We start from the raw sequence: 24100 nt of genomic DNA on the forward strand, positions 1-24100 counted from the left end.
GATGTTCAATTATGCCTTTGTTACACTTTTTTTCTCTATATATCTTTACAGAGTTTAGCTTTCTCTTTTCTATATATATTACTATAATAAATATATGCTCCTGGCTCAACTGCTTAAAACAAAAGTAGTAACTTAAGAGAATAGAAAATAGAGATCTCATTTTGTAGTGTCACATATATAGGTGGTGATGGTATAATTTCATTTATTAGATAGAAGGTTCTCACTCACATCCATTCAACAAACACCTTTAAGCTAGTCCTAATGACTTTAGTGCAAACCATTGCGTATTCAAAATCTCAGTGCTCTTATATGATGTATTATTAATTGGTTTTTGCAGGCATTGTTAAAGAAAGGTACAAAGTATTCAAAATCTCAGTGCTCTTGCTGATCACTTTTCATGCCAGCTACTTCTGAAGTTACCCAACAAACTGTCGAGTACATCAGAAAGACAAGAACTCAACTTCAAGTGAGAGGAAAATTTGGCTCAAAATGCTCTAGGATTATGAGACTTTAGACACATTAAAGGTAGTATTTATGGCTGCATGATTTACACTAAATACATGGTTGTGTGTTAATATGCTATGTAGAAAGGTCTTCTAATGCTTTTTAGCTATTACTTCATTTGAGACATATTTATAACAAATGGTTTGTAGAAATTTGCTAAAGCTGATTTACTTCTGTCTATCACCATTCTACTCTAGTGATTGCTTGATTTCCCCAATTGAGTATATTAGGCCAATTCTATTGGTACTGGGTTCTCTTTTTCATTTAGCATTAAATGCATATACAATACAAGAACTTTTTCATGTATGAGGTTCTAGTGGTGGAGCTATGGTTTCTCTTTGATGCTTTTGATGTTTCCCTTCAACTCAGTGGCATTTTATCCTTTTGAGCTCTTGTATCTTTCATTTCATATGAGCATGCTTTTTTGGTAAAAAAAAACTGTGAATGTTTAGACATATACCTGTCCCTCTCATATTAGTGATGCTTTTAATTGGTCTCATTATTGGTTGATGAATACTTAATTCTTACTTTTGGCACTTTTTATTAATAACTTTGTCAATTATATTTTTTGTTTTTACATGGGCTCCTTGAAGATCCTTTGCTGGGACTATATTCTTTGTTTTATAGATGATTCATATTTAATTTTGTTAATCGCAATAAAAAGGTGTATTGTAGGTTTATTGCATTCAGTAAGAAGAACATAATGCAAGAGTGCATTTCTTGAACTACTCTTAGATTCTACCAATGCTATTAGAGCAAAATGGAAGATTTTATTTGTGTAGATATTTCTGCTTGGTCTCTTGTTGGTAGATAGTTTAATGTAATTTAATTATTAATGGGCTTATTCTCTCCATACTCTGTTAGTTTACTATTAACTTTAAGTTGAAGCATTAATTATTTAAATTTTGTTGTAGCTAAGCAAATGGACTCACAACAAAGACAAGTGCACAAAGGATGATGAATTGAAGGATGGAGCAAGTTTCATGCATGGTTTACTTTTGTGTATCTTGTAATGGTTCTGTTTTTCATTTTTTGAAGTAAAAAATGTTCAAGATTATAAAACTTTATTATGTTATGCTTTCAAACTTAAAGTTAGAACTAAGATCTCATGAAGTAGACACATTCATGATTTGAATTAGTTATTTTTTAATGTAATACTTACGTTTTATCAATCTATTGAGAATTACATTTTATGATTAATTTTGATTTTTTTTATCAAAATACAATAATGAAAATATTTTAATTAAAAAAAAAAACTTTATAAGTATACTTATCAAAATAAAATTTAAAATATATTATCCACACTAAAGTAACAAAATTTTATTACTAGACTTTTAATATGTTATGATTTAGAAACATATTATAAGCGTAACAAATCGTTATGATTTATATAATATAACAAATTAAAAATGCTATCAAAATAATCAAATGTAACAGTTGAAAAGTGTTATGCAAAAAGTATAAGATTAAATGTCAAATTTATAATCAAATACTCTAACTAAATGTTATTATTTGAATATTATAGCAACTAAAAATGTGTTATTGAATAGTTTAAGATAACATCGAACATAACATTTAAATACTGTTATAGAAAAGACAGGACTTTTAATAACAGGGGCTATGTTAGCGTTTTCAGAAGCATTATCAATACTCCCGGTTAGCAGTTTTTAAGTGTTATGAATACTGTTTTTTCTTGTAGTGAATAACCCCTCAGAATCATCTTTCACTTTTTACTTTTCACTTTCTCCTCAAGAACACTAAAGAACAAGGCGTAGAAAACTCAGAAACCCAGACAACACGAAGTTCCTGCCCAGCCAAACTGACTTAGCCTCTCAAAAACTTTCCCCAATCTTTACCCAAGTAAGTTTATCGACCTTTTCAGTCGTTGAAATGCCATACAATATCTATTTTATATCTGTTTCATATCCTGAGTTCTTCAAAGAAACTGCTTTGAGGTAAATTGGCATATAGATATTAGCATGATAGGATAATTAAAGAACACTACACGGGACTTAGGAATTGACTTGGGAGTTAGAATTATTGATTTAGGGCATAAAATTAAAGTAAAAATTTGATTTTTAAGCATGTAGAAAAAACTGGGCTTTTCCCGCCCTTTTAGAGTCGAAAAGTTGTTCTCGAAAAAGCTCTTCACTTCTTGTTTTTTATTCCATTTTTAAAATTGCTCACATAGAACTTAGTGTTTTCGTTAGAACATTGCTGGTTGTATAAAAGCTTAGCTTTTATACACGAGCAACATTATTCCAACTTTTACACTTTCTTGGTATTTTGGCCGTAGATTCTCATCTCCCCTTCTCTGTTCGCATATTTTCATGCACAATCCGTGGGGAGGTGAGAGGCCGATCGACGAAGACTTGTTGGCCCAGTTGCTTGAAGATCAGGATCAGCCATCGTTACTTATCCTGGAGATTCCTTTTTCCCATACCCCCTCTAACAAACCTTCAACCAGTCCATCAAACTCTCCTCCTACCAAACAGCCTGCTCCTCAGGCAGAAAATCCCTTGACTAGCCCACATTCTGAAAACATCCCTCAGCCAGGGATCCAAATGAAAGCCCGATCTCGGGACGTCCTTCAACCAAAGGTCGAATGGTACGTGGTACCTCCTAGCAATATTACGGCTAGGATGATAGGAAATTATCTCAAGAAGTATGGACTTTCTAGGATTACCCTAAACAAACCATCCATCGATTAGCGGGCAAACTTGCCTAGGTGCGCCTACAGTGCCTGGTCGAGATACCACATTGAGGCAGGGGCAACCTTGCCTTTTCATCCATTCTTCCAAGTGGTGGCCAACAATTTTGAGGTCGCCCCCTTCCAAATCACCCAAAATGGATATAGAGTGCTCTTTGCTCTCTATATCGTGTATAGCCACAAGAAGTGGCCTATGCCTACGCCACATGAGATCAATTACTTATTTGATCTCAAGTCCAACCCTAATCACAACAACACGGGGTTCTTCAATTTTTACCACCAGGAATCTGCTTGTACCTTCCTGAGTGAGATCACCTACAAGTCCAACGTAGGAAAGTACTTCCAGGAGTACTTTTTAACAACAGACTTGGTCGCCAACAATCTAGCCTTCACTCAAGAAGGTAATTTCTTTATTCTCTGGTCATTTAATTCCCTTTAGCTTTTCTACACATTCCTTAGAAAATTAGTATTCTTCAGGTCCATGGCAACGACCATCTCCTACTTTAGAGATGGAGATTCGAGCAGCATCCCTGGCTAGCATGACCGACATAGAAAAAAGTGTCAAAGAACTATTCATGGAGAACAATCTAAGGCTGGTTGGCCGTTTGGCTCCTCACCAGGATGTGAGGGAGACAACTACGGGGAGTGCTACCGATGGAGAAGTTCCCGAGCAGCACCACGATGTGTCACAACCTCTGAGGAGTGGGGAAAGGAGGGTGACATACAGGGAACCTCCAGCACCCTGCGAACAGCTACTCCCCCTGCTCCTTTAGGAAAAGGCAAACAGAAGGTTTATGAACGCCCATAACATATTCTTGAATCATCAGATGAGAACAGTACAGACCTTTCGCTCTTAGATAATTTGTCAATTCCCTGTCATTCATTTGACGGGGACGGCAACTTTAAATACACTCCTACTTTAAATTCAGACTTCTTCAAGTCAAAGAGTGAGTGTAGCAGCAGTTCAGTAAATAGTGTAGCGACTAGTAATTGTAGCTCAGGTATCTTACTCATAATTTCCTTGAGCTTATTTTCTTGATTTTAGTAGATACCTCCATTCACATTATCTGATTGTTCGTTTCTATTTTGCATCCATGTCAACTGAAGATATGATCGAATTATACAGTGAACCCACACCTACTGCTCCCTCGAGCAAGAAAAAAAGGAGTAGGCCACATCGAGGCGAAAGCAGTAAGAACTCCCGACGAAAAAAGCATGCACCGGTGATCCTCCAATGCAAGTTCCTTCTTGGGAAACCACACCTCCTCCGGCCCCCCTCGACTAGACGTCTCCCCCAGCTCCAGTCAATCAGACTCTTCCTACCGACCCGACACCTCTTGCCGCTCCTGTCGACCAACCACCTCCTGATCAAACAAGAGGCACCTTGATGAGCAACGTGCTTAGCTCGAACAAAAATAGGATGACAAAAATTTTGAGGCATTGACGCAGCTACGATGCTATGATTGGCACCGACTCCATGAAGGTCGACAAGATAATCAACCGTGCGCTGAACGAAACAGCCAGCGTAAGTTGCCATTTCTTACTGAGGATCATTTGTTTATCTTGTCATTTTCCGCCATTAGTTTTAATTTTTCTCTAATTGCATGGAATGTTAACTATGACCGCCAGCTGGCATCGCTCGAGAGCCCTAACTGCTCAATATGAGATGAAACTTGACGAGAAGCTTAAGATGTCCGAGGAAAGACACGCTAAGGAGCTCAGGGCGGCTGAGGGAAAATATAACGAGAAACTCGAGGCAGCCAAGGTGAAATACTTCGGGCAACTTGAGGCAACTGAGAAAAATGTTGTTCTGCTCGATTAGAAGACCACGCTAGCCGAAGAGTTGAAACAACATTAGGCAACCTTGGCCAAGGTCATCAAGACAAAAGAGAAGTACAAGGAGTCTTCTAAACTTAACTACCAGGAAGCCTCTAAACTCCAAGATGGCCTAGTCATTAGTAGAAAAGAGACCGAGGGGTTGGAGGAGTGCGTCAAAGAGCTCAAGGAGACCAATGCGAACAACTTGGAGAGGTATAAGGGTGCCACCTTCAATTGCTTCTACGTGTTCTAGAAGCAGAACCGCGAGGCAAACTTCAGCCATCTCTCCAAATGCCTAAGGCAATCTCAAATAGACAGGTGCCTTGCTCGCCTTGAAGAATAGGAGAGAGCGAAAATACCAGCCTCCCCTAAAATCTCCTTGCCTACAGGAATTGATGGTACTGAAGAGGAAGTTGAGGCCTCTGTCGACCAGCAAACTCTTTAGGACCTTCCTGCTTCATAATTTTTGTTGTTTTTACTTAGTTTTAACTTGTATTTTAAGACACACGAACAACGGTTTGTGATGTCGAAACAATTTATATTTTTATTGCTGCACGGGCAGCTTTCCTTTTAACAGACAATTACATCCGAGCAGTAACTGCTCGCAGTGTAAATGGTTTTTCTTTTGACATTATAATATTCTTATTATAACATCTGTTCGCATGACCGAACTTAGCATAGCACTTTGATTTGATTTAACAAAATTTAAACAAAATTTTGAAAAATACTCTAAGTACTGTAGCATGCTTTCACTTATTTTGCTCATGTGTTTACATACCTATTGATATGCTTTGCTTACTAGATACCTTATATGCCCCCCAAGTGATTGAGGCACTTTAGGTCCTTGGTCACTTGCCTTGACCAAGACCTATTCGAACATTTCTGCTCGTAATAGAGACATATAAAAAATTATTATTATAGAAAAACGACACACGTAATGAGCATATACTTGTAATAAATACAATAGTTGGCAAGATTGACTGGCTGTGCACAATCCCTTTTATTTCTCGTAATAAATGGACAATCGTTTCTGTACGAGTGATCAAAAATATGATCTTACACTTATAAGCGATCAGTCATAAGATTGACTAACCCTTCTTCATAAACTTGTAAAAAGTAAAATTAATATAAGCCAATTCTTTAAGAAGAATTGTTTATTGGTAGTAGTTGCACAGGTGCTCTCCATTCCAATAGCGAGGAATGAGATCTCCATTTAAGCGTGCAAGTTTATAACTGCGTAGATGGAGGACTTCTTCGATTTGGTGTGGTCCTTCCCAGTTAGGTCCGAGTACTCCAGTAGCTTGATCGTGGGTGTTAAGAAAAACTCTTCTAAGTATCAGTTCTCCCACATTAAATTTTCTTTCACGTACTTTAGAGTTGAAATACTGAGTGACTTTTTGTTGGTAAGCTGCTACTCAGAGTTTGGCTTACTCGCACATTTCATTGACCAAATCCAAAGATTCCATCAATAATTGGCTATTAGTGTCTTGATCGTATGCCATCTGTCTATGTGATGGCAGATCTAATTCAACAAGCAACATAGCCTCGCATACATAAGCCAAGGAAAATGGAGTATGACCTGTTGTTGTTCGATGCGACGTTCTATACGAATAGAGGACTTCAGGCAACTGTTCTGGCCATGCCCCTTTTGCTTCTTCAAGCCTTTTCTTCAGAGTATCTTTTAGTGTTTTATTGACAGCCTCGACTTTTCTGTTTGCCTGGGGATGACCTACTGAAGAAAAGCTCTTGATAATTCCATGTCATTCGCAAAAATCTGTGAATAGATCACTATCAAACTGCGTGCCATTTTCTGAGACATTTTTTCTTGGCAATCCATAGTGACATACTATATTCTTGACAACAAAATCTGGCACTTTTTTGGTCGTTGTGGTTGCAAGTGGCTCAGCATCGACCCACTTCGTGAAGTAATCAACAGCTACCACAGCATATTTGACGCCGCCCTTTCCTGTGGGCAAAGACTCGATTAAGTCTATTCCCCATACTGCAAATGGCCACAGACTTTGCATCTGTTTTAGTTTGTTGGGGGCTGCTCATGGTATCTTGGAGAATCTCGGACTTTATCGCATTTTCAAACGAAATCTGTAGAGTCTTCATTCATTGTTGGCTAGAAGTATCCTTGCCTTAGGATCTTTTTCGATAAACCTGCCCCCCAGTGTGATCTCCACAGAACCCTTCATGGACCTCTCGCATTAATTCTTTGGCCTTTTCTTTTGAGACGCATCTTAGGAGTGGCATTGAGTACCCCCTTCGGTATAGAATTCCGTTGACCAGGATAAATCGAGCAGCCTGCCTCTGATGGGTCCTTGCTTTGTTTTTGTCTGTCAGCAACACTCCATGTGTCAAGTACTCAATGAAAGATGCCATCCATGTATCTGTCGCCTGAATTACCAGAGAATTTTCTTCTGTGCAGATGCTTGGGGCGGACAGCCGTTCAACAGGTACTATATTCCGCGTGTCTGCATCCTTTGCATTCGCTAACTTGGCCAAGGCATCAGCGTTTGAGTTTTGGTTGTGAGGTACTTGCTGGAGAGTATATCTTTCAAACTGTGCCAACATATCCTTAGCTTTATTCAAGTAAGCAACCATCTTCAGACCCCAGGCTTGATACTCTCCATTAATTTGATTAACCACCAGCTGGGAGTCACTATAGATTTCAAGTGACTTTATGTTCATATCCCTGGCTAAACCTAAACCTGCGAGCAAGGCTTCATACTCGGCTTCGTTGTTGGACATTGTGAAGTCAAATCTGATTGCGCAGTGGAATCAATGTCCTTCAGGCGTTACACAAATCACTCCGGCTCCAGTGTGATGTTCATTAGAAGAACCGTCTGTAAACCATTTCCAAGAGGGAGTTTGGCTTTGAGGGTCAGGCTCTTCTGTCTGTTGACTGTCTGGAAGCCCAGTAAGCTCTACGACGAAGTCGGCAAGAGCTTGCCCTTTTACTGCTGCTCATGGTAAGTAAGAAATTTCAAACTTCCCAAGCTCAACTGCCCATTTCAATAATCGGCCAGCGGCTTCTAGCTTCTGCAGAACTTGCCATAGGGGCTGGTAGGTTAGTACTGTGATGGGGTGAGCTTGGAAGTATGTCCGTAGCCTTCTGGAGGCTAAAATCAAGTAGTAGGCTAATTTTTCAATGGGCGGGTACTGCAGCTCTATCCCTATTAGCCTTTTGCTTACATATTCCATCACTACCAAATAGATGAACAAAGTTTCTTTTTCAACCAGTTTAGATAAAATTGGTGGCTGCGACATATGAGACTTCAGTGCCTGGAAAGCCTGCTCGCACTCTTCTGACCACTCGAATTTCTTATTTCCTCCGAGTAGATTAAAAAATTGGACACACTTGTCCGTCAATTTGGAGATAAATCTACTTACAACAGTGATTCTCCCGGTTAAACTTTGAACATCTTTTATCTTTGTTGGGGCCTTGATTTTTTTATCGACCAGGGCCTTCATATTTTTGGGATTAGCTTCAATTCCTCGCGAGTTCACTATAAATCCCAAAAATTTCCCTGATCCAACTCTGAAGGAACACTTGAGGGGATTCAACTTCATATGATATTTGTTCAAGACGTTGAAGCACTCTTGCAAGTCCTCTGCGATCTCTTCTGCCCTTTTCGACTTAACTAGCATGTCATCAACATATACTTCCATGTTTTTTCTGATGAGCTCTTTAAACATGTGATTGACTAGTCGCTGGTAAGTTGCACTAGCGTTTTTCAAACAGAATGACATTACTTTGTAACAATAAAGTCCTGTATCGGTCCGCAAGCTAGTGTGATCCTCATCAGGTGGGTGCATATTGATCTGATTGTACCCAGAGTATGCATCCATAAATGATAGGATCTCGTGCCTCGAAGTGGCATCGACCAGCTGGTCGATCCTTGGGAGAGGGGAACAATCTTCTGGGCAGGCTTTATTAAGATCTGTGAAATCCACGTGTTCTCCACTTTCCATTCGGCTTGGGTACTAGTATGGGATTAGAGACCCACGATGGATAAAATGCTACCCTGATGAATCCGTTCTCCTTTAGCTTCTCGACTTCTTTCGAGCCTTCAATGTGTCTTTGTTGAGCAGCCTTCTTTTTTGTTGCACTGGTGGAAACCTTTTATCTATATTCAGTACATGGCTAATAACTGCTGGGTCAATCCCAACCATATCTTTATGCGACCAGGCAAAGACTTCCGGTTTTTCTTGAAAAATTCCACCAGATTTTGCTTTATTGTTGTCTCTAAGTTTTTACCGACTTTCACAACCCTGGTCAGATCTACCTCATCGAGTTGGACCTCTTCGAGGTCCTTGATCATTCCTACTTCTTCCTCAAAATCCCCAAAGGGAGGATCCAAATCCCTATCCTCCCTTTGGGCAACACCCTAATTGGTGACGTGCTCACCTGATTGGGATTGTGTTTCATTGGCCAACTGCAACTCTTTCATGGCATCTTCCCTTGATCCACCTCTCTTTGCCTTAGATATCGAGGAATTATAGCATTCCCTCGCTTCTCGCTGGTTTCCCAACACGCATCCTACCCCTGCGTCAGTTGGGAATTTCATGGCAAGGTGCCAAACTGAGGTTAGAGCTTGCAGGTCGACCAGAATAGGCATTCCAATTACAGCATTGTACGATGAAGGACAATCAACTTCTATAAAAGTAGTGAGTAATGTCTTGTTCGCAGGTGCAGTTCCTGTTGTAACCGGAAGCCTAATCGATCCTGTTGGCGTGATTCCTTCACCAGAAAAGCCATAAATGGTTTGGTTGCACGGCTCTAGGTCCTTCATGGACAACTTCATCCTCTCCAGTGAAGATTTGTACAAGATGTTGACTGAACTCCCTGTGTCGACTAACACCCTTTGTACCATCATGTTGGCTATTTGGACGTCCACGACTGTAACGCCCTACTACCTTAGAGTGCTAAGTGAGTTTAAAAACGTGCAATCACTTGTTAATCGAGGTTTTTAAAGAAAAAGTGTAATAAAGTCATAAAGAGAGTAGAAATTTTAGAAATAACTCTATTTCATTGAAAATCATAAAAGTTTAACACTTGGGATCCCAAAATACTATTTAGAAATATTTACAGCACATAAGTACAACCAAGTCGGCTAAACGACAAAATCTAGGTTTTATTATAATCATCTCCCAAAATCCACTAGCTGTGGCAGCCAGGCAGCTAGCCTCGAAATAGAGGCTAGCACCTCCTTGAAGCACGCACGGGTCGCGGCGCACTTGGCCAAGCGCCGCGTCGCGCATCCAACATCATGGCCTCCCATGGCCGCGCACGCACACGGGCTACGGCATGCCCCTCTTAGGGCTGCGGCCCTCACCTCCAAACCCAGAAATCTCTATCCTTTTCCTGCATTTTCTTCAAACCAATTCACCCAAAACCAAACTAGCAATTCCATATTATCACCACAAAGGTTCTAGCCCAATTTTAGCATCAAAAACCTGCTCCAAGAACTCAGCTAAACACCCTAGAACAGATCAAATCCTACTCACATGCATTTCCTAAGAAAACAGTAGAAATCAACCTTAAGTCTCAGAGTTAGAACTTACCCTTGCTGAGTTTTGATTCAGAGTTGTTTCCCCTAATTTCCAACTTCAATTCCTCAAGCTCCAAGCCCTGATTTACTGGTTAGAATCTCCCAAGCTCTGGGCCAATTCTAGTTCTTGACTGATTTCTTTCCCCTCCTTGTTTTCTTGAGTTTATCTTAGAGAGTAAAAATGAGAGAGATTAGAAACTATCTTCAGCTGGGAAGGAAAAGTGAGTGTCGATTTCTAAGTCTCCAAAAGCTTCCTAGACTTTGTTTTATTTAACTTAAGCTTTAAGGTTACCTCAAGGCTCGGGGTACCGGAAACGTCCCCGAGGGCAAAATGGTACATTTCCCCAATATTCCATTCTAGACATTCTATCCTCAAATATATCTCCAAATATTTATTTCCATAACCTGATAACCCCATAATACATCTAATACCCAAAATATCCCTCGACTCACCCTGAGTCGGATTCTCAACCCCGTTGTGACTTTCTGGCTAACCGCTCCCCATGACTGTCTCGGGTCGTGCTACATAGAAATATATCACATGCATACCATACATATCACATTTACGCCCTCAACGGACTAAAATCACAAACATACCCCTAATATCCAAACGGGGCCCACATGCACATTTAACTCAACTAAACATGTATCTCTATCACATACTCACATAAATTCACATATTAACATATTAAATCATTTATTTCCTTCCAGGCACGCTAATCAAGGCCCTAAGCCATATTAGCAAATTTGGGTCGTTAAAACTATCCCCTCCTTACAGAAATTTCGTCCTCGAAATTACCTGAACAACTCGGGATATTGCTCCCTCATCTCTGACTCAAGTTCCCATGTCGCCTCCTCAACCTTGCTGTTCCTCCATAGCACCTTCACAACATCGCCTATGGGACCTATAACACAACATCCTGAGGAGGTGCCTGTTGTCTCAACTCTCGTAGTTCATCTTCAATTCTCTGAAGTCTAGCTTGCATTTCTCCAAACATTTTTTGCCAAGTTTGTGGGGCAGGTGGAGGATCTTGACCCTGGTTGTTATCTTCGGCCATATTGCTGTGGAATCGACTTGATCGCTAAGGCATAACTTCTATGCCTACAATCAATGACGCCACAAATCAGGCACGATAAGATCATCCAAAGAAAACCACTAAAGAGTTCAAACAATCAAACCAATACACAACACACAACACAATCATATAACAGTCAAAAGGGCCAGGCCCTAGCATTATATATACTCATCATGCTCTATTTATATCAACCAGGAAAACATGGAAATTCAAATAAGTTTTTAAACATATATTCCACTTAATACCGACCAACCCTGAGTCATGCTTGTCTCTAGAAGCGAACGTACATGTTCAGTCAATATCCAGGAACCATAAACCTTGGCACGCTCTCATACCAAGCTGTAACACCCTACTACCCTAGAGTTGTTACCATGTGATTTTAAAATGTGCAATTAACTCGCTAATCAAGGTATTAGACTAAAATTTTTGATTAATTTAAAGTAAAGACTCATTTAAATAAGAAATACGTATACACTATGGACATTCATTTAATCGTAAAAGTGTTACATTGGGATCCCAAAATATTATTTTAAAACATATTTACAACTCAAACTTAGCGTACGACCTAGGCGACAAAATCAAACATTTATTGCACGTTCCTCAAAACTACCCCCAGCCATGGTTGCCAAGTAAGCCAAATAGGTACGCATCGCTCCATGCCCTCCAACTCATGCCTAGTCGACCTTTCCCTTGCCCTTACCTACACCATAGAGCACCCGTGAGGCAAGGCCCAATAAGAAAAATCACAAACATAACATATGACAATTCATTTCAGTAAATTCATAACTTAAACAAAAACAATAGACAATTCACAATAGCGGCCTAAGTCGATCAAGGTGCATTACCAGGCACTAAGTTCACAGACCTAACCGAGTGAGGGAAGACAACACCCAAGATGGGGTGGACCAATCTCGTACTCTCAGGACCTGCAATTCCCCCACATGGGGTGGTGAAATCGTCAACCTAGCCCCTAGGCCTATGCCTTACAAATATCAAATTAAGGCCCCGAAAAATGGCCTAGCACCACGGCACAGCCATACATGAGCTGCGACACCCAACCAGTTCCCCCTGCCCTGGAACATCCCAGTGCCGCAGTGCCCTTACGCTAACCCAAAAATACTGGCTTTTGCCACCATTTTTCCATGAGCCAAAAACCTTGTAAACTCACTACAGCTTTAACCAAAGCCAAAATTTATACCCCACAAACATTCCCAACCATCCTAAACAAGATATACACCTAAAAACTCAGCCAAATCCTTAACCCAAATCAAAATCCAACCAAAGCTTAAGAATTTGTTAAACCTCAAACCACAACAGGAATTTAACAAGAAAACAGAGCATCATCTTACCTCAATGAAGAATCACGTCCCTATGTTGCTATTAGTCAATGCCTAGCTTCAATCCCATTTAATTCCTAGCTTCAAGCCTCAAATTTCCAAGCCTTTCTTCCCAAAATTCAATAATACTCCCAAGGCTTCAAGAGATAGAGGACGAAACGATAGAGAGAGAGAGCTAAGAGAGTGTTTCTATTTGCTTCCCCTAGGTTCTGAATAGTTCCCAGCTAACGAAGCCATCCTTAGACATAAATATCCCAAAATGACCATAGATAAATTCCTAGCCCATTAATACCACCAAGGGAAAATTCGTCAATTGCCACATTCCTGCTAATTCCTCGAGTAGTCCTAAAAATCCCCAATTAATCCCAGCATATCCAAATAATCGCTAAATAAATACCTGTTACCCGGTAAATCCCGAGCACGCACTAATTCCCCAAAATACCCCTAGGCTCACCTCGAGCTGGGTATTTGACCCCGTTGTGACTATTTCACTAATCCGCTCCCTAGGACTGGTTGTGGGGTACTCCACTATGGGGGTTATCCAGGTCGGTATTGTGTCAATCACTCTGACCTTAACCGGCTCCTCTGTTATGCTTTGTTGTTCCAGGAACTCTACTGAGACCAAATTTAGTGTATCCACCTCTTTGGAGGTGGCAAGTTGGGCTAAAGCATCAATGTTGGAATTCTGCTATCAGGGTACCTGCTCAATGGAGCAGAACTCAAACTCTGAAAACTCGCCTTTAACCTTGGCTAGGTAAGTCGCCATTTCAATACCACGAGCTTGATATTCCCCTAATATCTAATTAACCACAAGCTGAGAATCACTAGAACATTGGATCACCTTTGCTTTCAGTTCTTTCGCCACCCTTATCCCTGCTAGTAGTGTTTCGCACACGAGACAATAGTATTAATTGTTTTAGGCTCCCTATGAGATGCTTTATGGGCAAAAATGTAGATCTCCCTTGTAGTGGGATGAGGTTGGAGTGAAGTAGTTTTTAGGCCCCGAGGCGTTAGGGAATCCACTGAATTTGTAACGCCCCAAATTATCTAATAAGGCTTAGGACCATGATTAGGGTGCGAGGATGGAAAATTATTGAAAATTATTCGAATATAAGTGTGTACGCTCTGGTTCTCCCACGGGCTGTTAGCGAGCTGAGATACGGCCTAATCATGTCTACCATGTGGACATCCCCAAGACCGGAGCTGCCGTAGAAGGTTCCTACCTCCTCAGCTCAAGATAGCCTAAGGGTTCGCCAAGATTGGACTGAGTTTGGACTCTGACGACCACAGGTCGAGGGAAGCATCCAGCTCGTGATGCGAGCTAGGGTTGGAGGCTGTGACCTTTTATAAAGTCAACCACGCAAGGTAAACGTGCATATATCACACATCACGTGTCTAATATATCCCTGACTTCTCGGACACGCAGCGTGAACGTGCGTATTCAGACACCCACGACTGGGTTGGGCCGTGCGGCCCATTATCCCCTTACCTATTGATTAGACCACACTTATGTGTCAGGTTTTAGGAATTAATCATGAATGTCACAGAGTTGACATGATAGGTAAGAAGGTCACGGGATGACCTTCTTACCAACTCCCAGGTGCCTTCTCCGATAAATATGGAGACCCTGGGAGTTACAAAGGGTTGGATCCTATTGTGTAAGAAATATCCTGTAAAGAATATCAAGCACATAGCAATAATATTGACTGGTGGAGTAGAAGGATTTTAACCTTTGAACCACCTAAAAACGTGATTGTGTCACCAACCCATTTATAAAAGATCATTAATCTATTTCGGTTCAACATAAGCACTAATCCCTTCCTCTTATTTTCTTAATTTCCTGTTGGCGAAGAACCGCGTCAACAGTTTGGTGCTTTCATTGAGAGTATTTTAGATTGGTGCTGTCGCAAACGTCCAACTATGGTGACCACTCGATCCAGACACGGTAACGAGACGGAGCAACATGATGGGCAGGAGGCTTATCATATCGCCATCCCCGACAAACAAATTCTTGAGGTTCAATAGCGGCCGGGCAAGCAGCTGGTGGGCCAAGATGACACTGGAAGTTCAGCGCCCCGGCCACCTAATCCAAACCCATGTTATTATACTGCGGTGGAGATGGAGAATGCTCAACTGAGGAGCCATCTAGCAATAGCTAATCAGCAGATCAAGGATGTGTTGGCCTGACTACCCCCTCTTACAACCGACGCTAACGTCGGAAAGAGGCAAGGCGAGACTCATAAGTCCCGCCGGGGTAATCGGTCCAGGCATAGCTGCTCGGATAGACCTCCGAAAGCCAACTCTATTCCCTCATCGCACCATCGAGAGGCAAACATCGAAGAAATTCCTAGAGCCGAACAACAGCAGTACAACTGTTCGGTCTGAACTTCAACTCCCAGCTCCCAACCAGCCTTGAGCGCGCCCAAAAGAGCTCGAGGAAATTCCAGAAGGAGATCCAGGGAGGGCTCGCAGCATCAGCCCGTCCCCACCAGCTGTCCTGCGCCACGTCCAGATCGCCAGGCGTGGGACCCGCAGGTTGGCAGGGCCGAAAGGCCCCCACCGACTTGATCCACCCTGATGGAGCCAGGATCGCATCCCTGGTCAGACATCCTCCCTCTTCGATAAGATATCCATCTCCTCCTCGGCCCATCCGAGATATTCCAGCCTACGAAAGTAGTAGGAGAAACCCACCATTCGCAGGACCTTCCCGATGTAGAAGGGCGCCGAGAGAAAGACCGGATCCTCACCATCAAAGGAGGACTCCGAGCCTCTCTAATAGAAGCTACTGGATCGGCAGTTGCCGGAGCGACCTTTCTGGCGGAGACCTGCGCCAGCGTTTAAGCTCGGCACAAAGTCCTCAAACCACCCAAGGGGGCGACCTACGAGATCGCCTTAACTCTCACAGAGGAGAACCAGTAAGAGGCGACAGCCATGCCCGCTCGGGGGGAAACCTGTCCGAAGTACGTAACGGCGGGAATGCCCCAAATAACCTATCTCAAGATAGGAGGGGCAATAACCCACCAAATATGTACAATGGATCCGGAGCAGTTGAACAGCCCCGGAATAACCAAGGAAATCAGGACAAAACCCTCGAGCGCCTGGCTCAGATGGAGGAGTTGATGAGGAAGCTCCTGTCGGAGAAAGTGAAAGATGAATACGATTCAGGGGACGAGATGGAGCTCTTCGCCCCCAACATAGCAGCAATGGCTTACCACCCGGTTTCCGTATGCCGCACCTGTTCAAGTTCAATGGAGACGGAGATCTGTCGGATCATCTGGGGATGTTCAACACCCTGATGATGGCCCACAACATCGGCACCGAGCTGAGGTGTCTGATATTTCCCTCCACACTGACTGGACCAACTAGGCAGTGGTTCAAGCAAAGCAAAAGACAATCAATCAGTTCCTGGAAGGCTTTTTCTACTGACTTCAAGAGGGCATTCCGAGCCTCCCAGGCTGCCCGCGTCAAGGCCGATTCTCTGGCAAAAGTGAGGCAGCAGCTCGAAAAAACTCTGAAGGCTTACCTGAGCAGGTTCGCGAACATCGATTCTCGGGCCAGAGACGCGGATGACAGCTCCAAGCTCATGGCCCTGAGAACTGGAATCCTCGTCGGAGGGGAACTCTGGAAAGACATACAAAGGAAGGGAGTTAACTCAGTGAACGAATTCCTTAACAGGGCCCAGGAATGGATCAACCTGGAGGAGGCCGAAGCCTCAGCTGCAGGGACCAGCCAGGTCCCTCAGCAGCCCGCTGGAGTGGGAACGGAGGTCGCGACAATGACCCAAAATGTCACACAGAACAACCTGCTCGGGGGAGGCAAAATAAAGGGAAACGGCGAGGGCAGCCAGCACGGCCCAAAGAAGAATAAGGCCGTAGACAAGTTTAAGTCCGTCTACGCGACTTATACAGAGCTCACCCACTCTAGGGAGAACAACTTCCTAGCTAACTCTACTCGCCTCCCCTGGAAGAGGCCGAGCCGTTGAAGCACCAAAAGGGGAAGAGAGACACTTCCAAGTTTTGCCGTTTTAACAACGATGTTGGCCATAATACCGATGATTGTAGGCATTTGAATGATGAGATCTAAACTCTCATCTGGGCTGGCCCCTTGGCCCAGTATGCGCGGAACAGGGTCCCAGCAAGTCGACCAGCTCCAGAAGTCCCGATCAGTCAGCCCGGGTCTCGGATAGATCATGACGTCCCTCCTCCCGTGATAGGAGGGGAGATATCCACAATATCTAGAGGTTCGCATATGGATGGCACGAGCAGGGGTGCCTAGAAGAGGTACGTAAATGAACTCAAAGCACATAATGGAGTAAAGTTCGCCCCGGAGTAGCGTCTGCCAAAGCAGCAGCGATTGGAGAAGCAACCGATCATTTTTACGGAAGAAGACACAGCTCCTGTCCATTTCTCTCACAACGACCCTCTGGTCGTAGCGGTTCAGCTCGCTAATTGTAAGGTTAGGAGGGTGCTGATCGACAATGGGAGCTCGGTAAACATGTTATTCCGGTCCACGCTGGAGAAGATGGGTTTGACTGTCACCGAGCTGAAGGCGACCTCCATGATGTTGTATGGTTTTTTGGGAGAAGGATCAGCGGCCATAGGGACTATTGAGCTGGTGATCACCCTAGGATAAAGACCTCGGACAGTCTCCAAACTCCTCGAGTTCGTGGTCATCGACTGCTCCGCTGCGTACAACGCAATTTTGGGACGACCCACGCTCATAGCTTTTGAGGCCGTCACTTCCATTCGCCACCTCGCGATGAAATTCCCTTCCTCCACGGGAATATGCACCATCCGTGGTGATCAGCTCGCTGCTAGGGAATGCTATAGCATTTCCATGAAGGGCAAATCGAAACCCAGGCAGCTAACAATGGCCATCCAAGGTGGTGGAGAGGAATCTCAGGAACCCTTAGCTGATCCTGAGATTGAAAAACCTCAGAGCGCTGAAGGGGAAAATATCGTCTTAAGTGAGGATATTGACCCCCGAATAGGCAAGGACAGATCTGAGCTCCAGGCTATTGAGGAGCTCGAGGAAATAAACATCGATCCGCAGAATCCTTCACGGATGGCCAAGCTCGGAAAAAACCTCTGTAGCAAGAGGAAGGTGGAGCTGACTAAATTTCTGCAGGACAACCTGGATGTGTTTGTGTGGTCACACGAGGACATGGTGGGAATCAGCCCGAGTGTCATCATGCACACTCTTCATCTTGATAAAAGCGTTCCCCCAAAGGCCCAGAAGCAAAGGCGCCTTGGAAACACCCGGGCTGAAGCCTTAGAGGAAGAAGTAGCCCGGCTTAAGAGATGCGGCTTTATCCGTGAAGCCAAGTTTCCCATTTGGTTCGCCAATCCCGTGCTGGTCCCGAAGCCCAACGGGAAGTGGCAGACCTGCATCGACTTCTCCGACCTGAATAAAGCCTGCCCCAAAGATTGTTTTCCATTGCCAAGGATTGACCAACTGGTGGATGCCATGGCGGGGCACGAGCTCATGTCCTTTATGGATGCGTACTCAGGCTACAATCAGATTTCCATGAATCCGGTGGACCAGGAGCACACCAGCTTCATGACCCCGACTAACGTTTATTATTACAAGGTCATGCCATTCGGGCTGAAGAACACTGGTGCTATGTACCAAAGGTTAGTAAATAGAATGTTCGCAAACCAGATCGGGAAGAACATGGAAGTGTACGTTGATGACATGCTAATCAGGTCAAAGACTTCCGATAAATATGTTTCCGACCTGGAAGAATGCTTCAAGATACTACGGGAGTATGGCATGAGGCTTAATCCACAGAAGTGCACTTTTTGAGTTGCATCGGGAAAATTCCTGGGTTTCATCATCAAGACCAGGGGAATCGAGGCAAACCCCGACAAGATCAGATCATTGCTCGAGCTTCCCTCACCCAGGTCGCGCAAAGACGTCCAAGGCCTGACAGGAAGGGTGGCAGCCCTCAACCGGTTTATTTCAAAATCCACCGATAAGTGCTTGCCATTCTACAACCTGCTCCGAGGAAATAAGTAGTTCGAATGGACAGAAGAGTGCGAAAGTGCTTTCCTCGACCTGAAGGTACATCTGGCCGAGCCACCCGTATTATCCAAACCAAAAGCAGGAGAGCCTCTTTTTCTCTACCTAGCTGTCAAAGAGGATGCTGCCAGTGCCGTATTAGTCCGAGAAGAAGACCGGGTTCAGAGACCAGTTTAATACATCAGCAAGAGACTTCTCGGAGCTGAATCCCGGTACCCGTTGATGGAGAAATTGGCGTTCTGCCTTAGCACGGCCTCTCGAAAGCTCAGGCCGTACATCCAGTCCCACTCAATACACGTCATAACGGATCAGCCTTTAAGGCAGGTTTTCCAAAAACCTGAAGCATCGGGACGTCTGTTAAAGTGGGCTATCGAACTCAGTCAGCTCGAGATTTCATAAAAAGCCAGGCCCTGGCCGATTTCGTAGCAGAGTGCACAGGATTCCGGGAGGATCCTGCCGAAGACTCACCCCAGGTCACCTCGGCCCCGGCGTTGTGGAGGATCTTCGTGGATGGTTCATCCAATGAGAACGGCTCCGGGGCTGGAATCATTTTAATATCCCTCGAGGGACATAGATTCCATTCGGTGCTAAGATTCGGATTCAAGGCCTCCAACAACGAGGCCGAATACGAAGCTTTGCTGGCCGGGCTAAGAATAGCCCAGGAGCTGAAGGCGAGCTCCGTCCAGTGCTTCAGTGACTCCCAGCTCATGGTAAACCAGGTTCTGGGCGAATATCAGGCACGAGGACCCAAGATGGATGCCTACCTAGCAAAGGTAAAAGTTGAGCTGTCCGCATTTGAGCGAGGCTCAATCGAGCAGATACCTCGGGAGCAGAACGCTAACGTAGGCGCTCTTACCAAGCTCGCCAGTTCCAGAGAGGCGGAAGCTCTGGGGTTAGTTCCGGTAGAGTTCTTGGAAAAACCAAGTATAGAAGAAGCCCGGGCGGAGGTCGTGATGATCGACGCTAGGGCGACCTGGATGAACCCCATCCTTGAGTATCTCACCCAGGGGAAGCTACCTGAAGGGCGTAATGATGCGAGGCGAGTACTGTACCAGGCCCCAAGGTATACGATAATAGAGGGGGTGCTATACTGACGAGGACACTCCCTACCTCTCCTACGATGTGTTCTTCCAAGCGAAGCAAAGGCCATCCTGCAGGAAGTGCATGAGGGTTTTTGCGGAGATCATATTGGGGGGCAAAGCTTGGCCCTAAAGGTCCTTAGGCAAGGATATTACTGGCCCACTCTGTCCAAGGATTCGATCTCGTATGTCAAGAAGTACGACAAGTGTCAGCGGTTCACCACAGTTGCCCGAGCTCCCCCAGTCGAGCTAAAGATGATCTGTTCCCCATGGCCGTTTGCAGTTTGGGAATCGACTTGGTTGGCACCCTCCCAACTGGAAAAGGTGGGGTCCGCTACGCCGTGGTGGCCATTGACTACTTTACGAAGTGGGCTGAGGCAGAACCTTTGGCAACGATAACTTCCAAAAAAGTCCTCAACTTCGTGGTAAAGAGCATTATCTGTCGATTCGGGCTGCCCAAGAAATTTGTCTCCGACAATGGGACTCAGTTCGACAGCGACCTATTACCCGAATTTTGCGAAATGTACGGAATTGTGAAAAGTTTCTCCTCCGTGGCCTATCCTCAGGTGAATGGCCAGGTCGAGGCCGTCAACAAGACGTTAAAGACGAGCCTCAAGAAGAGACTAGACGAAGCCAAGGGGGTCTGGCCAGAACAGCTCCCCCAGGTTCTCTGGGCATGCCGGACCTCGTATCGGACTCCTACGGGTCATACTCCTTTCTCCCTAACCTTTGGGAGTGAGGCAGTCCTCCCTGTGGAGATTAAGGTACTTTCGCATAGGTTCTAGGCATACGACCAGGATCGCAACCACGAGCTACTCTGCACTTCCCTCGAGTTGGTTGATGAAAGACGAGAAGATTCACAACTCCAGCTCGCACATTACCAGCAAAAAATCACTCGTTATTTCAACTCAAAGGTCAAAAAACAGGCCTTCAGCGTTGGTGACCTGGTCCTTAGGAGAGTTTCCTAGCCGGTAAGGATCCCAAAGATGGAGTATTGGGACCGAATTGGGAAGGACCTTATCAAGTCATCGAGGTCATTAAAGAGGGAACTTATAAACTAGCTCAGCTTGATGGAGGGGCAGTCCCACGAACTTGGAACGCCATCCATTTGAAGAGATATTATAAATGATTCCCTTGTAAGCCCTAAAAGGCCATTTTTTATGTATTACGCAATGAGAATTAACTTTTAAGTTCATGATTGTACATATTTACAAGTGTTATCTAAAGTAACCACGAAAGACCCTTTCCTAGTTACTTGGGGGGCATATGGTACCTGGATATAACCAGATCGCCTTAAAAGGCTTAGAAGTTAATTCAAATCAATTGATCATTGTTCTTCTTAAAGGGCACGAGATATTGATAAAAATTAACGCGAACTAAGCTGTACCCTGGATATAACCAGGTCATAAAACTTAGAAGTTAACTTAAATCGATTTATCGTTGTTTTTCTTAAAGAGCACGAGATATTGATAAAAGTTAACACGAACTAAGTTTTCAAATTAAGTCCCTGGATATAACCAGGTCATAAAACTTTGAAGTTAATTTAAATCGATTGATCGTCGATTTTCTTAAAGAGCACGAGATATTGATAAAAGTTAACACGAACTAAGTTTTCAAATTAAGTCCCTGGATATAACCAGGTCATAAAACTTAGAAGTTAATTTAAATCGATTGATCGTCGCTTTTCTTAAAGAGCACGAGATATTGATAAAAGTTAACACGAACTAGGTTTTCAAATTAAGTACCTGGATATAACCAGGTCATAAAACATAGAAGTTAATTTAAATTGATTGATCGTTGCTTTTCTTAAAGAGCACGAGATATTGATAAAAGTTAACACGAATTAAGTTTTCAAATTAAGTCCCTGGATATAACCAGGTCATAAAACTTAGAAGTTAATTTAAATCGATTGATCGTTGCTTTTCTTAAAGAACACGAGATATTGATAAAAGTTAACACGAACTAAGTTTTCAAATTAAGTCCCTGGATATAACCAGGTCATAAAACTTAGAAGCCAACTTAAATCGATTGATTGTTGTTTTTCTTAAAGAGCACGAGATATTAATAAAAGTTAGCACGAACTAAGTTTTCAAATTAAGTTCCTGGAAATAACCAGGTCATATAACTTAGAAGTTAATTTAAATCGATTGATCGTTGTTTTTCTTAAAAAGCACGAGATATTGACAAAAATTAACGCGAACTAAGTTTTTCGAAATAGTAACTAAAGTGCGTAAAGACAAGGAAATAAGTCAATTAAAAATAAAATTGATAGTTAGATTGTCTCGAGGTGGAAACACCTCCTACAAAAGTTACAACAACAAAAAAGAAGTAAATGATATTAAAGGAAGGGGTGCAAAAGAGGAAAGCGCTAAGCTCCGCCAGGCTGCCCCATGGAGGTCGCTGTCTCGCCCTCCTTCTCAGTTGTGCCGAAGACTTCCCCGGTCTCAGAAGGTGCTTCTTTTTTGAGGCGAGCTTTAAACCCCTCCAGTAAGGGTTCCCGGACGTCTGCTCCCAAGAAGGAGAAGTCACCGTCCGGGTTGTAGACCCAGCTATGATAGAGCATGTCCTCCATGGCAGTGCTGGAGGCTGCCTTCTTGGCTTCCAGGGCGGCCTTGGCCTCCTCGGCCCCAGCCTTCGCAGTTTCTAGCTCTGCCCGCGCAGCAGCAAAGGCGGCTTTGGTTGCCTCGACCTCCTGAAGCTTGGGACGGGCTTCTTCCAGCTCAGCCCGCGTGGCCGCCATGGCATCCTTAACTGCAAGGAAGTGTGGTGGGTGGCCACAATCGCCTGGTGCTCACCCCTAATGTCCTCGAGCTGGGCCTTGGTCCTCGCTATGCTCCTGTGAAGGGCCAAGGCACTCTGCAAAATCGGAGAAGCAACTGCCTTAAGAAAAAGAGAAGGGAGAAAGGAAAAACAGGGCAAGGCATGCTAATCAAAGATCACAAAATGATAAGGTCAGCTTACCGTAAGGGCCATGCCCAATGAAGATTCTAGCACGCCCACTGGGCTCATCGTTTCGATTGCCCGTAGCTCCGTCTCTTTGAAACGGTAGAAGTGGCTGACGGCGTAGTTTGCCGTCTCGTACATCGTCCCCCTAAAGACATCTGGGATCTTCTCCAGATCCTGGGGTTCCACTTGGATGCGTACCTCACAAGGCACAATCGCCGAAGTCCCGGGCTCCGTCCCTGTGCTCCGGACGAAGGCCGAAGCTCGCGGAGGGGGTGCGGGCATGCTCCCTCCTGCAGTTGGAGGTACGGTTTTCTTGACCTGGGCGGCTGGAGGCTGCTCTTTCTTCTTTGAAGGAGACTTGGTTGGGGTCCCGACGACTTTCTTCGCCATCCGGACTTCTTCATCTTGGGCCCAGAGGCCCCAGCTGGGGAGTTCCCCCCGGTGAACACAGCCCGCAAATTTTTCCCCCCGGACTAAGACATCTCCTCTGGCAAAACAAATATATGGTTAGTACACAAGTTAGCAGTCATGCAAAAACAAAAATAAGAGCAAAAGGAAGAAAAATGCGAAATTCAAGTATATATATGTACTAAAGGGAATCCTACCCCCCGAGCTAGAGGAAGAGTCTACGGTTACGACCATCAGCCCCAGAGCTTCTTCGGGGGAATCTAAGACAATCACTTCTCGAGATGGCGCGGGTTCTGGATCCGAGGCTGGCTCAGGACTAGACTCTTTTACATATTGCCTAAGTCCTGGAGCTACGACACCCTCCTGGAGTGATGGCCATGACCGTAGGTTAGTCCCATACTCCTCGAATAGGATCGACCTAAAAGCTAGGGTGTTGTCTACAACTATGGTCCCCCTAGGGCGGCTACTTTCGTAGTCCAGCACGAGCTGGTCGACGCAGTGGAGCAGGGTTTTATCTAAGTCTGGGTCACTTCGATGGCGTTGGACGATCTGTCTGGGATTGAACGTAGCTAGCCGGGGGTCTGAAGTGGCCCTATCTAAGTTCCTAAACATATAAGGGTTACCTTGGCCGGAGGGACCTGCA

This window comes from Humulus lupulus, chromosome X (assembly GCF_963169125.1).
Source record: "Humulus lupulus chromosome X, drHumLupu1.1, whole genome shotgun sequence".
Lineage (NCBI taxonomy): Eukaryota > Viridiplantae > Streptophyta > Magnoliopsida > Rosales > Cannabaceae > Humulus > Humulus lupulus.